The following is a 17459-nucleotide window of genomic DNA, read 5'->3' as shown; positions in this document are numbered from 1 at the left end:
TAGCACTTGTCGGTAAATTTTTTGTAGCGGTTCAAGCAGTCCCTGACAGCCAGGCTCTCTTTTTCCCGTGAGTCGCACTAGGTACCTGTAAATTTAGTGGCCAAAATGTCCAAGCAAAGGTACTCTAGTGAAGAGGCCTACAGGATTCTGAGCATGTCAGGTGAGAGCGAAGGGGAAGACTCACTGACAGAATCCGCCTCAGAATACGAACCTGTAGACAGCAGCAGCACCCTGACAGTTAGCTCAGACAACGGAGAAAAGGTTCCTGCTAAGATCAGGCGTACCCGACCCCATTTCCAGGTTGCTGATGTGGTACAAACGCATGATGACTCTCATATGCAGCAGAGTGCCAGTACTAGTGCCGCGCTACCTTTTGGTGAACTGGCAAGCACCAGCGGCCTAGTACGTCCTGGTCTTATACATACCAGCACTGCAGTATCACTTGGTGATGTGGCGAGTCCCATAAGTGCAGTACAAGTTGGTGAGGTGGCGAGCACAAGTAGTGTCCCGCGGCCACCAAGAATTTGCATTACAGGCCCGTAGAGCCCCTAGTATCCTTCCAGATGTGCTTGCAAATCCCGATTGGCAGCCCACAAATTCTGAAGCACCCATACTTCCCCCATTCACTGCCCAACCCGGAATTCAGGTGGAAACAGCAAATTTAAATACTGCCCTTGATTTTTTTTAGCTGTTTTTCACAGATGATCTTTATGCATTGATTACGGATCAAAGCAATTTATATGCACGACAATTTATCGCCGCCAACCCAAATTCACACCTTGCCAGACCACTCGCATGGAAACCTATTACGGTTTCCAAATTTAAAGTTTTTTGGGGCCTAACCCTCAACATGGGAATTACTAAAAGAAATTAATTGCAGTCGTATTGTTCCACCGACCCGCTTCTTCACATGTCCGTGTTCTCTGCTGCCATGGCCAGTCATAGATATCAGACGATATTGCGTTTTATGCACTTCAACGCCAACACACTCAGTCGTCCTCGGGGTGACCCTGAATTTGACCGGCTCCACAAAATTCAGCCCCACGTAAATCACTTTAACCAAACATTTGCAGATGTGTGGAGAAACAGGTAAAGAAAAATGTGTATACGAGCGCACCTATTTGCAGCAGCTGTACATCAGGTAACCATACACCTTTAAAATATCATAAATCAAACATGCAGCGCTACAAAACCAAGATACTCAATGAAGACAAATAGATGATTCATGTGAATAAATGACTGAACAAACGTGATAGTTCATAAAATAGGGTGACTTTTAGTGTTCTCCTCTCTGTTCTGCACTCCTGGTGCTCAGGCGTTTGTGCAAAAAAGTGCTGAAAGAATGCACACTCACCAGAACGCCCAGGAAAGTGAGCGTTTTGTTAATATGTGTTCCCCTCAGGGACATCAGCTGGTCAGGATAGGGTAGTATGCTAGCCTCCCTCAAGAGCTCCTGGATGTTTCTGTGTGATCCCTTGGTAGGTGGCCTATGGACTTCTCCTTGAAGATCACATACGTCCCTTACCCAGCGATGACTGCAAATGAATACTCCCCAAGGGAGTCAAAACAAGGACGCCTCCATAGTGTAGTAGGTGATTATAAAGGGTTTTATTACCAAATAAAGCATCCAAGGTACACAGCGGTGTATAAAAACAACGGACTGACCGTCCAATGGTAAAGATGGCCGCCGGAGCTCCACGATGCTCCGGCGGCGTGACGTCACGGCGTTCCTGGCTCCTCCTACGCGTTTCGTGCACACGCACGTCGTCTGGGGGGATTTGCCAATGAACGCCGAGCCGTGCGTCGTTCATTTATATGCTAGGCGCATGCGCAGTACAGAAGGCGCCATATTCTAGAAGCGTGAACTGAAGACATCCAGATACCGATATGGGCGCCATTTTTCGTTGGTTTTATTGCTTATACATACTGTTACAACAACAGCATGTATAGCCAGCCGGCTGTCATTATCAATAACAGCACTACAACCCCATAAAGGTCTCTCTTCGGAATTTAATCCAAACGCCAATTTCATATGTATTAATTTTATATGGTAATGAGGTAGCTTCCAATTAACCAAATTAAAGGGTAAATCGATAGTCTATATAGCACTAGCATATAAACCACTTTCTAGCGGGATGAAACTATTCCTATCGGTTTTTTTGAAGAAGGATTCAGTAATGACCATACCATTATCATTAAACAATGTCAAGTCCAAGAAATGAATATCTGTATTGCTATATGTATAACTAAACTCAATATTAAGTGTGTTATCATTAAGTGTTTTAAAAAAGTTGTGTAAAGATTCCTCCTCCCCATTCCATAATAAAAACACGTCATCTATAAATCTTTTATAAAATATTAACTCTGGCCACTCTCTTGCATAGATTAAAAACTCCTCCCAATATGCCATAAAAAGATTTGCTAGGCTGGGGGCAAACTTCGCCCCCATCGCCACGCCTTTGGTTTGCAAGAAATAATTACGATCAAACCAGAAATAGTTGTTCTGCATTGCAAACTGCAGTAATGTTAGAATATATTCAATATGTGAGGGGGATAAAGTGCTATAGGCATCCAAAAAATATTTGGCGGCGTCCATCCTATCTTCATGTGCAATATTGCTATATAGGGATGTGACATCCGCTGTAACTAAAAAGGTTTGAGATGAAATTTTGATATCTTTGATGTCATTCAAAATGTGCTTTGTATCCTTTAGAAACGACGGGGTTTGTGTGACCAGTGGTTGTAGGAAATAATCTATATATTCTCCTACTTTGGAAAATAGTGAGCCTATTCCACTTATAATAGGCCGTCCTGGTGGTTTCGTCGGATTGTTATGCACCTTTGGGAGTATATAAAACACTGGAAGCCTGGGGGCTGATGGACACAGAAATTCTTTTTCTTTTTTATTTAATATACCACTCTCAAATCCCTTTTTAATAATATTTTTCAGACCTTTTTTAAGGGTTGATAAAGGATTCCCAGGAAGGCGGGTATAAGTAGTAGTATCATTTAAGATCCTATAGGATTCCTCTAGGTAGTCAAGTTTATTAAGTATGACTACCCCTCCTCCTTTATCCACTGGTCTGATGACCAGGTCTTTCCTTTTTAGGAGGAGGTCAACTGCTTTCTTGGTATCCGTGTCGGGGGCTTTTTTAATATTTAGTTCCTCCAGATCTTTTAATACTAATTCTTTAAAGATATTGACATAAGATCTGGATTGGGGTGGGGGATTAAAAGTTGAGGCATTTTTTAATGTTGAGTGATTATTATTATTACTCTGATCATAATTATATGGATTAGAGTGAAAGTATCTTTTTAATGAAAGTTGTCGTGAGAACCTGTGAATATCAATATAAGTTTGAAACTTATTTAACTTCTGTTTAGGGGCGAACTTAAGCCCCTTGTCCAGAAGTTTTAATTCAGGTTGCGTAAGTACTATATCACTCAGATTAAAAATCCCTTGACCAGCTACGTTTTCCTTCTCTTGCCTGTTTCTGTTGACCCTTTTCCCCCCCCTTAACCGCTTCTTTTCCGAGACCCTCCTTTCCCTAAAAAATGAACCTGAGGTGTTCTATTAGAATCATAGTTATATGGTACTCTTGGTGGTGTCTGCTGATAATACCGATTGTCATAATGATCCCTATTGAATTGTGGGTTAAATGGTTTATTTGAGTGCATAGGCCCCTGGTTATAGTGCTTAGGAGGCACTGCTGCTCCCTGGTGACGCGGATAGTAATTCGCGTTTGAGTAATAATTCTGATGGTGTTGCCTAGGAGATGCTACCGCTCCTTGCTGATGGGGGTAAGGATTCCTATTATGATAGTATTGTCCACTGTTAGACTGATTATGTTGGTCATGTGATGGATGCCATTGCATATTCCGTGTCCCCACATTTGGATCATTTAAAGCTTCATATCTATTTGATGTTGGTATACTGTATTGATTGGACTGTTTGTTATGCTTAGGAGATTGATGTTGTAGATGTGTAGGTTCATATCTTATATTAGGCTGTGTCTTTTTAGGTTTCTTCTTACTAGTATCAGTGGGATTGGTTATTAATTGTAACTTCTCCTCATCTGATTGCCACCTAAATACTACATTTTCTTGATAGTCTTTAAAATCCCTTGCATATTTTTTCTTTTTCTTTATTTTTTGTTCTTTTTCTATATTGTCAAGGTACTTCTTGACCTTATCCGATTCTTTATTGTACTCATCCGTACCTTTAAATGGAATGAGTTTCTCTCTAATAACATTAATTTCAGAGTCTAGGTAAGTTAATTTCTTCTTTTTTCTGGTAATTAAAAATTTTATTAGATCCATTCCCGCTTTATTAAAAAATTGGAACCACTCTAAAAGACCAGTATCATCCATGTATTCAGGGGGCACATCCCACCTAAGTGATCGGGGAACCATACCTTCCTTGAGATACTTGTCTAAAATACTTGTTCTGAGCAGCACCTTCCAGATTATAGTATTATTTGATCTTTTAGAATACATATCTAAAATGGCGGATATCTTCGAGATGAGATTATCTAGATCTATCATCTCTGAGGACGTCTACACGATTGATGACACAAGAGATGACCTTAAGGGCCTTTTCTTACACTTACAAAATCTTACCTCTGCTGAGGTTAGAACCCTTTGGGACATATCATTTTTAGACAAGTATCTCAAGGAAGGTATGGTTCCCCGATCACTTAGGTGGGATGTGCCCCCTGAATACATGGATGATACTGGTCTTTTAGAGTGGTTCCAATTTTTTAATAAAGCGGGAATGGATCTAATAAAATTTTTAATTACCAGAAAAAAGAAGAAATTAACTTACCTAGACTCTGAAATTAATGTTATTAGAGAGAAACTCATTCCATTTAAAGGTACGGATGAGTACAATAAAGAATCTGATAAGGTCAAGAAGTACCTTGACAATATAGAAAAAGAACAAAAAATAAAGAAAAAGAAAAAATATGCAAGGGATTTTAAAGACTATCAAGAAAATGTAGTGTTTAGGTGGCAATCAGATGAGGAGAAGTTACAATTAATAACCAATCCCACTGATACTAGTAAGAAGAAACCTAAAAAGACACAGCCTAATATAAGATATGAACCTACACATCTACAACATCAATCTCCTAAGCATAACAAACAGTCCAATCAATACAGTATACCAACATCAAATAGATATGAAGCTTTAAATGATCCAAATGTGGGGACACGGAATATGCAATGGCATCCATCACATGACCAACATAATCAGTCTAACAGTGGACAATACTATCATAATAGGAATCCTTACCCCCATCAGCAAGGAGCGGTAGCATCTCCTAGGCAACACCATCAGAATTATTACTCAAACGCGAATTACTATCCGCGTCACCAGGGGACAGCAGTGCCTCCTAAGCACTATAACCAGGGGCCTATGCACTCAAATAAACCATTTAACCCACAATTCAATAGGGATCATTATGACAATCGGTATTATCAGCAGACACCACCAAGAGTACCATATAACTATGATTCTAATAGAACACCTCAGGTTCATTTTTTAGGGGAAGGAGGGTCTCGGAAAAGAAGCGGTTCCGGAGAGGGAAAAGGGGGGGGAAAAGGGTCAACAGAAACAGGCAAGAGAAGGAAAACGTAGCTGGTCAAGGGATTTTTAATCTGAGTGATATAGTACTTACGCAACCTGAATTAAAACTTCTGGACAAGGGGCTTAAGTTCGCCCCTAAACAGAAGTTAAATAAGTTTCAAACTTATATTGATATTCACAGGTTCTCACGACAACTTTCATTAAAAAGATACTTTCACTCTAATCCATATAATTATGATCAGAGTAATAATAATAATCACTCAACATTAAAAAATGCCTCAACTTTTAATCCCCCACCCCAATCCAGATCTTATGTCAATATCTTTAAAGAATTAGTATTAAAAGATCTGGAGGAACTAAATATTAAAAAAGCCCCCGACACGGATACCAAGAAAGCAGTTGACCTCCTCCTAAAAAGGAAAGACCTGGTCATCAGACCAGTGGATAAAGGAGGAGGGGTAGTCATACTTAATAAACTTGACTACCTAGAGGAATCCTATAGGATCTTAAATGATACTACAACTTATACCCGCCTTCCTGGGAATCCTTTATCAACCCTTAAAAAAGGTCTGAAAAATATTATTAAAAAGGGATTTGAGAGTGGTATATTAAATAAAAAAGAAAAAGAATTTCTGTGTCCATCAGCCCCCAGGCTTCCAGTGTTTTATATACTCCCAAAGGTGCATAAAAATCCGACGAAACCACCAGGACGGCCTATTATAAGTGGAATAGGCTCACTATTTTCCAAAGTAGGAGAATATATAGATTATTTCCTACAACCACTGGTCACACAAACCCCGTCGTTTCTAAAGGATACAAAGCACATTTTGAATGACATCAAAGATATCAAAATTTCATCTCAAACCTTTTTAGTTACAGCGGATGTCACATCCCTATATAGCAATATTGCACATGAAGATGGGATGGACGCCGCCAAATATTTTTTGGATGCCTATAGCACTTTATCCCCCTCACATATTGAATATATTCTAACATTACTGCAGTTCGCAATGCAGAACAACTATTTCTGGTTTGATCGTAATTATTTCTTGCAAACCAAAGGCGTGGCAATGGGGGCGAAGTTTGCCCCCGGCCTAGCAAATCTTTTTATGGCATATTGGGAGGAGTTTTTAATCTATGCAAGAGAGTGGCCAGAGTTAATATTTTAGAAAAGATTTATAGATGACGTGTTTTTATTATGGAATGGGGAGGAGGAATCTTTACACAACTTTTTTAAAACACTTAATGATAACACACTTAATATTGAGTTTAGTTATACATATAGCAATACAGATATTCATTTCTTGGACTTGACATTGTTTAATGATAATGGTATGGTCATTACTGAATCCTTCTTCAAAAAAACCGATAGGAATAGTTTCATCCCGCTAGAAAGTTGTCACCACCCTGCGTGGCTTGCAAACATTCCGAAAGGTCAATTTACAAGAATCCGCAGGAATTGTACTAAATTGGATACGTATTACATGCAAGCTGACACTTTAAAAATGAAATTCCTGGAAAAAGGATATCCTCAGCATAAAATCGATGATACTATCCAACAAGTGGCTGATATGGACAGGAGTGCATTACTGGAGGATAAAAGAATGACCAGTAAGGCACTATCTTGCCCCTTTTTAACCACTTATTCTATACAGCATAGGGCCATTAAACACATTATCAATAAAAATTGGAATGTCTTGTTGGCAGATCCCATCCTTTCTAAAATTCTTCCAGCAAAGCCGGAGGTTATATATAAAAAGGCTACAGCATTGAGACACCGATTAGCACCGAATGTTATTAACCCCCCAGAAAAGATCTCGTTTGCACCAAACATAACAGGTTTTTTTCCTTGTAACAAGTGCGTTATTTGTACGACGAATAACGTAAGGAAACAGAAACAATTCACTTTTTCATCATGTACTACAGGAAGAACGTATAAATTAGACAAATGTATAACCTGCTATAGCAAAAATGTAGTATATCTCCTTGAATGTTCTTGCAAACTCCAGTATGTGGGACGTACTACCAGACGCCTACGCGATAGGCTGAGAGAACACATCAACAACATTAAAAAGGGGTACAAAGATCACTCATTGTCTTATCACTTTAAACGCAAGCACAATAATGACCCATCATCTTTACAGTTTGTTGGGATAGATATAGTACAACCGCATTGGAGGGGGGTAAACAAATTGCGGGGGGTCTCACAACTTGAAACACGCTGGATATATGAGCTTCAGACTCTACACCCAAAAGGCCATAATATAGACATAGATCTAAATTGTTTTATTAATAATAGTTAGAACTCTACGGATCCTCTTTCCACTGTATTTTATGTATGTTTATCGCCATACTAAGAGAATAGGATGTGATGATATGATTTTATCGTAATTTTCTTCTTATTGTACCTTGGTTTAGTTTTTTATATATTTTAAGTGTCACTGATTGGGACTGGCTAACAAAAACAATTAAAAGGATATGGCCATCTGCATCATTTTATAATTTTATGTATGTCTTTTAGTATGGACTTATGTATGTCCAGTGTTTTTATTACTTATTAGTAACCACTCTGGTTTTAATGTTAATGAATACTATATGTATATGGATTTTTATGAAGTGGTTTATATGCTAGTGCTATATAGACTATCGATTTACCCTTTAATTTGGTTAATTGGAAGCTACCTCATTACCATATAAAATTAATACATATGAAATTGGCGTTTGGATTAAATTCCGAAGAGAGACCTTTATGGGGTTGTAGTGCTGTTATTGATAATGACAGCCGGCTGGCTATACATGCTGTTGTTGTAACAGTATGTATAAGCAATAAAACCAACGAAAAATGGCGCCCATATCGGTATCTGGATGTCTTCAGTTCACGCTTCTAGAATATGGCGCCTTCTGTACTGCGCATGCGCCTAGCATATAAATGAACGACACACGGCTCGGCGTTCATTGGCAAATCCCCCCAGACGACGTGCGTGTGCACGAAACGCGTAGGAGGAGCCAGGAACGCCGTGACGTCACGCCGCCGGAGCATCGTGGAGCTCCAGCGGCCATCTTTACCATTGGACGGTCAGTCCGTTGTTTTTATACACCGCTGTGTACCTTGGATGCTTTATTTGGTAATAAAACCCTTTATAATCACCTACTACACTATGGAGGCGTCCTTGTTTTGACTCCCTTGGGGAGTATTCATTTGCAGTCATCGCTGGGTAAGGAACGTATGTGATCTTCAAGGAGAAGTCCATAGGCCACCTACCAAGGGATCACACAGAAACATCCAGGAGCTCTTGAGGGAGGCTAGCATACTACCCTATCCTGACCAGCTGATGTCCCTGAGGGGAACACATATTAACAAAACGCTCACTTTCCTGGGCGTTCTGGTGAGTGTGCATTCTTTCAGCACTTTTTTGCACAAACGCCTGAGCACCAGGAGTGCAGAACAGAGAGGAGAACACTAAAAGTCACCCTATTTTATGAACTATCACGTTTGTTCAGTCATTTATTTACATGAATCATCTATTTGTCTTCATTGAGTATCTTGGTTTTGTAGCGCTGCATGTTTGATTTATGATATTTGCAGATGTGTATACTCCCCATCAAAACATCTGCATCGATGAGTCCCTCATTCATTTTTCTGGCAGCCTTCCATTCAAACAGTATATCCCCAGCAAGCATGCAAGATATGGGATAAAGATGTATAAGACCTGTGAGAGGGCAACAGGCTATACATGCAAGTTTCAGATTTACGAGGGAAAAGATAGTCACGTGGAGCCCCCCAGGTGCCTAGACTACATGGGGAGCAGTGGCAAGATAGTTTGGGACTTGGCGTCATCCTCTTTCCATATGGGGTACCACTTATACGTGGACAGTTTTTATTTGAGCGTGCCACTATTTAGACATTTGCACAAACTTGGAATTGGCATGTGTGGCTTCCCCCAACGGCTTGTAAGTACCTGTCTTAGAAAGGGGGAAAAAGTCTGCATGAGAAGTGAAGTGGAAGGAGAAACAGGGTGTTTTCTTCCTGTCTTCCATTCACGCAGATACGACCATCCAAATTGCCACGGCAGCTGGTGTTGTTGAGAAGCCCCTCTGTGTCCTCGATTATAATCTTAACATGGGAAAGGTGGACTTCAACGACCAATTGATGAAGCCGTACTTAGTTTCCCAAAAGCCAGACGCTGGTACAAAAAAAGTGTCTGTTTATTTATTTCAATTGGCTTTATATAATGCTTTTGTTCTTTACAAAGCAACAGGACATAGTGGATCCTACTTAAAATTCCAGTTAGAGATCATCAGGGCCCTTTTGTATCCAGAAGGTGTTGTGCCCCAAACCCCCAACCCGGATGCAGTTAGCCGACTGCATGAGAGGCATTTTCCCGATGTTATTCCTGGTACCCCAACCCAAAGGAACCCCCAAAAAAGATGTTGTGTCTGTAGCAGACATGGAATTAGGCGTGACAGCCTCTTTTGTTGTCCCTCCTGTCCTGACCAACCTGTCCTCTGCGTCAAGAACTGCTTCCGCCTCTACCATACACTAGTGGAGTATTAGTATAGGGAACAGCACGGCACAGTTCAGGGTACATTTACACAGGGTCTCGAAAGATGTTAGGTAGTCAGGAAACTGGCTATTGCATTTGGAGAGACCCTACCATCTGTTTTTAAATGATAAAGTTTGAAAAAAAGAAATTAAAAAAATAAATAAAAAAGTACAAATCTCAAAACAAAACAAACCAAAAATAGTTATACTTTTTTTATTGTTGTCATTTTTGTTATTGTTTTACTTTTACTGTTTTATTGTTACTGTTTTATTGTTAACCTTTGCTGTTTGCAGGAATGCTTTCAGCTGCAGCACTGACCTGTTTATTCTGACAGCAACAGGGTCTTGCTCTCAGAATATACATAAGTAGGTGTGTGCAGTGCTGTCGGATGAGATTTTTCATCCGCAGTTAAAAAAAGAGCATATATGCCGAAGCATGGGGGCCTGGGGTGGCCAGTGGGTGGATGCCCCCTATGCTTCGGCATATATATTTTATATTTGTTGGCATATTTCATGTGTGCCCACCAGTAGAAGTGGGTGGATGAAGGGAGGTTTTCTAATGGTGGGCATACCACCACGCACGTTTCCTTGCAGAGATATTTCAATTATAAAGTTGTTTTATTGAGTTACTGTTTTATTGTTAATCATTGTTGATTTCTTTGCAGGAATGTCAAACTGCAGCACCAACTTGTTTATTCTAACAGCAACGGGGGGTCTTGCTCTCAGAATATACATAAGTAGGTGTGTGCAGTGCTGTCGGATGAGATTTTTCATCCGCAGTTAAAAAAAGAGCATAACCTTGTGAGAAAAAAATGACATCTGAAAAATACTTACCATGCCTCTTTTTAATATCCTTGGAGTGTCTACTTTCCAAAAATGGGTCATTTGGGGGGGTTTGGTGCTATCCTGGCATTTCAGGGCCTTCAAAACTGTGATAGGTAGTGAGGAAGTGAAATGAGGAAGTTACGCACCTTCAGGCTTTCAAAGTGGTCATTGGATTTCGGGCTCCTGTATGTGGCTAGGCTCCCAAAAAGTCTCACAAATGTGGTATCCCCATACTGAGTAGAAGTAGCAGAATTTATTTTTGGGGTGTATTTCCACATATACCCATGGTTTTTGTGAGCAATATATCATTTAAGTGACAACTTTGTGTAAAAAAAAACAAAAAAAAACTGTTTTTGTCATTTTCCAAAAAGTTGTGGAAAAAAAATAAATGGACTCAATATGCCTCTAAGCAGATAGCTTAGCGTGTCTACTTTCCGAAAAGGGGTCATTTGGGGGTGTGTGTACTATCCTGGTATTTTAGCATCTCAAGAAATGTGATAGGCAGTCAGAAAGTAAAAGCTGTGTAAATTTCAAATTATCTATACCATTGTAGACGCTATAACTTTCACACAAAGCAATCAATATACACTTATTGGGATTTTTTTTTACCAAAAACATGTAGCAAAATACATTTTGGCCTAAATTTATGAAGAAATTTGAGTTTTTTGGATATTTTTTATGACAGAAATGAGAAAATATTGTTTTTGTTTTCAAAATTTTGGGATTTTTTTGTTTATAGCTCAAAAAATAAAAAGTGCACAGGTGATCAAATACCACCAAAAGAAAGCTCTATTTGTGTGAAAGAAAGGACATAAATTTTGTTTGGGTGCAGCTTTGCATGACTGCGCAATTGTCAGTTAAACTAGTGCAGCGCTGTATAGCAAAAAATGGCATAAATTACAGTATCTATACCATAGTTTGTAGACACTATAACTTTCACACAAAGCAATCAATATACACTTATTGGGATTTTTTTTACCAAAGACATGTAGCAGAATACATTTTGGCTTAAATTTATGACTAACTTTGAGTTTACTATATATTTTTTATAGCCAAAATATACTGTTTTTTTCAAAATTTCCATGGTTTTTCGTTTATAGCGCAAAAAATAAAAAACGCACAGGTTATCAAATACCACCAAAAGACAGCATTGCATGACCGCGCAGTTATCAGTTGAAGTAGTGCAGCGCCAAACAGCAAAAAAGGCCTGATAAGGAAGGAGGGTAAATCCTCAGGATGGCAAGTAGTTAAAGTAGTGTGGCCTAACGGTGATAAAAAGAAACCACTCTTTTCATTCCCTGATTCTGAGTTTTGTGGCCCATAAAAATACATTACATTTTAGCAGCTAATTTGTACATAATTATTTATTATTTGGCACAGAAGGAATACACTTTTTTGATGGAGTGTGCCTGCTTTCTCCCTCTTGATTTGCCCCCTATGGAAAATAATTTACTTCTGTGCAGCTGATCTGAATATGTACATTTTGCATCTGTTTGGAGATCCCATGTCTCTCTGATAATGACAGGAATATGCTGAAGGATCCTATTACTATAGAGGAACTTCAGTAAGTGGTACTGGCTTCATATAATCATAAATCACCTGGACCAGATGGTCTGCCAACAGAAATTCATACATGATTTGCCAGAACTACTCCAGGTGAAGGAATGAACATCTTCTAGGGGACTCTGCCTGAGTCTATGACAGAAACTCCCATTGTAGTTATACCTAAGAAGAGTAAAGACCCTCTTCAGCCCTCCTCATATAGGACAATTTCTGTGCTTTGCACAAATGTTAAATTGCTGGCAAGACTCTTGGCCACCAGGTTGTGTAAGGTAATACATACTGTGGGGGTAGCTCAGTTGGGGGATCTCCTTCCCTGGGAAAAAGGTAGACCGCACAGCAGGTTTTCTTCAAAATCTGATTGGATGTCAGTTTTATTCACAAGGTTTGCAGAATATCAAAATAAACAAAACATCAAAATAAACCCTTGCCATCCAGGCACTAACTAAACAGAGAACTTTTCCTATCTCACTGGTGAAGGGCTTCTCCCTGTCACCAACAAAACAAAGCAATACGCAAACCTTTTCTCTTGTTTGTATAACAATCACTTTCATGCACAGCTCTCTCAGAAATGGCTCTCTGAGGCCCAGGCCACGAGCGGCTCCTTGCTCCAGCCCTGTCCTATTTATACCACCTGTTGGTGGTCAGCAGTGGAGCACAAAATCCGGTCCGGAACTACCTCTGCCATTGTGGCCCCGAAAGCCCAGAGTGGACTCCACCTTAAACCTCAAAGTATGATCGCATGCGAGGTGACACATTGGCCTTGATTCACTAAGATGTGAGTGTACTAGCAGAGACTGACCATTCAGGCAGACTCAGGTCAATCAATCAGTCGTCTGACCAGCCTCTAGCAAGCTCATTAACGAGCGTCTACTGACTACTTTGCTATTAGTAAATGTGGTGTCCCGTCTGGCACATTTTTAGGTGCAATACCGGATATGTTCGCTAGATGGCGCACAAGCGCGGGCTTTATTAATATTGGCGTTTTTCTGATAGCAAAAGAGAATCCTTAGAATGTAATAAATAGTACACCTGTATTAGAATTTCCTATTTTTTTTTATTTATTTTTTTTGCTGTTTCTCCAAAATGATCAGGAAACTAATGCATTTACTAATGAATGTCATACATTCTGTATGCAAATGTTAAACATTTTCACACTTATATCTCAAATAATTTATATACTTCTAATTTCCCAATATAATTATATATCTTCATTCTCTTTAATCACATAACTATTCTATGTTAAAGACAAGTGCAGCGCTATAAATGCATGTGATCAATAATGAACGCATGTAAAAACCAAAAAGTGCAAAGAATTGCAATAATGATGTAAACTGGTAAATCGTGCTAAAATAAGTTCATATAATCATTCCTGAATAATGGAATGTCCTTCGTGTGAGAGTACCAACTCAGAGAGTGCCTATGAATGGCACGTGTGGTCTCTCCGTGACGGACAGTAGTGCATGAACTCGTGAAAAATAAACCACCCTTGGGACTGGTCTACACTCACCAGAACAAAAGTATTAATGTGCATGGGTTATACACATCACACATCTGGGGGTGCAGCTGTATGCTGGCAGCTATAGGTTAGTCATCCAGCTCCATCCATCCATCAGGGTGGGTGCCCAAATGGTCCTGGGGAGGAATTAGCTCAGCCACAGGAGCCAGAAAGGTGCTTAATAGTGTAGTACACTGTCACAGGGGTGGATGACCTTTCACAAGTTCATGCACTACTGTTCGTGGTTATATTTATCTTGTGTAATACCATTTTACTAGTCTATATCATTTGACCAGCGCTCACTTTATCATTTTTAAACAATGTAACTATTCTACATTATAACTCAAACTGTGTCTCCCACAGTGGTTTAGTGGTTAGAGCTCAGAACTTACAGCACTTGGGTGATGGGTTCTAATCCCAGTCATGGCTACATCCCAAAAAATAGAGATCAATTTTCTGGGTTGTGTCAGTGCCAGGAATATTGCTCAATCAATTATGATTTTGCCTAATGACTAGAAAGTGGATGAATGTTACCTGCGTACTGTTATTTTGCCAATTAGGAAATGTGCAAATTTCATGCCGTGTATATTTCATTGTAACTTTTTTCTCTTTTAAATCTGTCTCCTTATACAATTTGACCCCCTCCCCCACCCCATCATCACCTGTCCCATATGCAAATCTATGGATCACCGCCCCACTCTTTAACTATCTATTTACTGATCAAGTGAATGTGTCTCATTTTCTATCAACTACAGCTCAGATCTCACATTATTATACAATTGCTGATTGTATCTCACCACTAGTCTGATTGAATTCACAATTCCTGGTCAGTCCCGTTCCCTGACCTCTAATAACCTTTAGGGCCAGTTCACACTACATGTGTTTCAGTTGCTTTTTCGGCATCACAAACGCACAGAAAGAAGGTTATATGGTTGTCAATGTCATAGTTCACATCAGCGCTTGCATTTTCAATGCATTGCAGGTGCTGTAAACAAAGTTGACTACGCTGCATTGTTTCTGCACAGAACTGTACCGGAACACATTGAAACGTCCTTGAATGTACTAAAGCGCACATGTCCCTAACTACATTGAATACAAAGAAAATAGAAAAAAATAAGTGGAAGGGATACAAAAATGCAATGTCAACGTGTCCAAAACGCATCCAAAATGTACTGGAACACACTAAACATGCATGCCAAAAGGGCATGAAAAAACCCCATCAGGAACACATCTAGACTGTTTCTATAGTGTGAACCGGCCCTTAGGACTTGTTCACACCATTGGTGGTGCAGAAATGCATGCAAGAACACACATTTTCCAGCACAGCAAAGAAATGTAATGCCCTCTGTAGATGTGTGCAAGTACCATGATGAAAACGTTATTGCACCTACACACGTCTATTAAAAACAGCCCCATTCACAGCCACAAAAACGCATGGCACCACACTACTGTGCGGTTAGGTGCAACACACTTGGAAAATAACATGCCTGCAGTATTGTGGCATGTTTCCACATGTTAAGCAGCCCATTGAATTCAATGGGCTTTGGGAAAAAATAAATATAACAAACACAAAATGCTACATTCACACAGGTCCGCTGGCCTGTACAGCATGAATGAGTGGGTTGTTTATGTGGCTAGAGCCACCTGTTACACTATGGGGACACAGCAGCTGTATGAACACAGGTTTTAATCTGACAAGTGTGAAGGCGTGGGGAAGTGGCCCTGAATGCTCACTGTCTGTGTTCAGGGCTGTACAATTGCAACAATATGCTTGTCAAATTAGGATCTGCAGTATTCACATAGTGTAACATAGGTTGCATGCTAATGGCGACAGCCACAAAAACCAAACACTGATTCACACTCTACAGGCCACAGCACCCATGTGAATGAGCCCTCAATTACACAATGTTTGATTTATTAACTCAGTACAGTTTTATCATTTGAATTGAACAGGAATTTGTTTGTGATTGTGTCCATGAAGAAAATGTTGTGTATTTTTACCATATATATAATTTGGATATTTTCTCTGGTGGTGGGGGCCTGTCAGGTATGCTGTATGGGGCCCCGTGATATCTAACAGTGGCCCTGGGTGTATGCTTGTGTCTGTGCCACCTGTATAGTTAGGAAGAACAATAAGTTCTTCTATGGAGTATCTTGAACCTCTGCTATGTACCTCAATGCATCTAGGGATCGGCCACGTTTTCCTATGAAAAATAACAAAATTCGTTGTAATGTTTCCCCTGAAGCAAGCGTGAACTAACCCCTTCATATTATAAAGCAGACTGAATTGGCATTTTCCACAATTATGCATAGGCCAGATCTGTGTGCCCAGACAGGACCTCCCAGTGGCTATTCTATGGACAAGGTACACTTTTCTGTATGCCTGATCTTTATTGAGCTGCAATAGTCAATACGCTGCAATGGGCAGAAATATTTGGAAACAAACCACATGAGCTCAAATATCCAAACATTAATGTTCCTTCATAGCAAACCTCCATGATGTACTGTATGGGCCTGGCCCACTCCAAATGAATGCATTGTTCTGGTAGGTCCTCCTATGACAGACTTTAGCTACATGTGGAGGACATTGCACTGACTTTTCCTCAGATTGCATATTATCTGGCCATCTGAAGTCTTGGGAATACAATCAAGAGGATCTGACACTTTTTTAAGGTAACAAAAAATAGTCTTTAATTGACTCAACATAAAAATAAGCCAACATTGCTAAAACATATCTTGAAAATATGGGGACTCTGATATCCGGCGACAGTCCGTTCAGGAACGAGAAGCAATTTTGCACCCCTAAAACCAACACAGAGGAAAGGGATGGTCAAATTGCTGTGCTGCTTCCAAACCACCTCTGGCATGCCAGGGTCTTTATGAAGGTCCTCGATGCCAATTCTTGCCTGCGGCCACAAAATACCCACTGGCCACAAGTGAAGGTGAGTGGAGGACGTGAAGGTGGATTTCTACCAGCTTCAACCGCAAGCAGTACCACTCCTGAAAAATGAGAGCAAATAATCATTGACACGTCATCATGACAGTCAATTCTCAGTGCAGGCTATCTAGAGTGTCTTTCCTTTTTAACCATTTCAAGAGTTCAAGGAAACATTCTTGGAGCATCTACTGTGTTTGGAAAGGCCCAAGGTCCCCCCCTCCCCCAGGCACACTAATGCTTACTTGAAGTGGAGCCCCATCCTGATTTCATGATGTGCTTGAAAAGCTTGACTCTCTGGTATACGTGGCTCATGAAGGAGTGTTCTTGGGATCACACCAAAACAAGGTGCTTGTTCGGGGAGCAATGGACAGGAGAGAGGGACCAAGGAATGCTGGCATGGGAGCAGCTAAATTAATGATTCTGGCTGCTCTGTGGTAAGCGGCTGCTTTTTAAAAGTCAGCAGCTACCGTTTTTGTAGCTGATGACTGTTATTTTTTGATAGGTGGAG

Source organism: Staurois parvus, unplaced genomic scaffold (assembly GCF_062004578.1).
Source record: "Staurois parvus isolate SC_StPar_1 unplaced genomic scaffold, SC_StPar_1.0 ptg000059l, whole genome shotgun sequence".
Taxonomy (NCBI): Eukaryota; Metazoa; Chordata; class Amphibia; order Anura; family Ranidae; genus Staurois; species Staurois parvus.
This window is presented reverse-complemented; position numbering follows the sequence as displayed.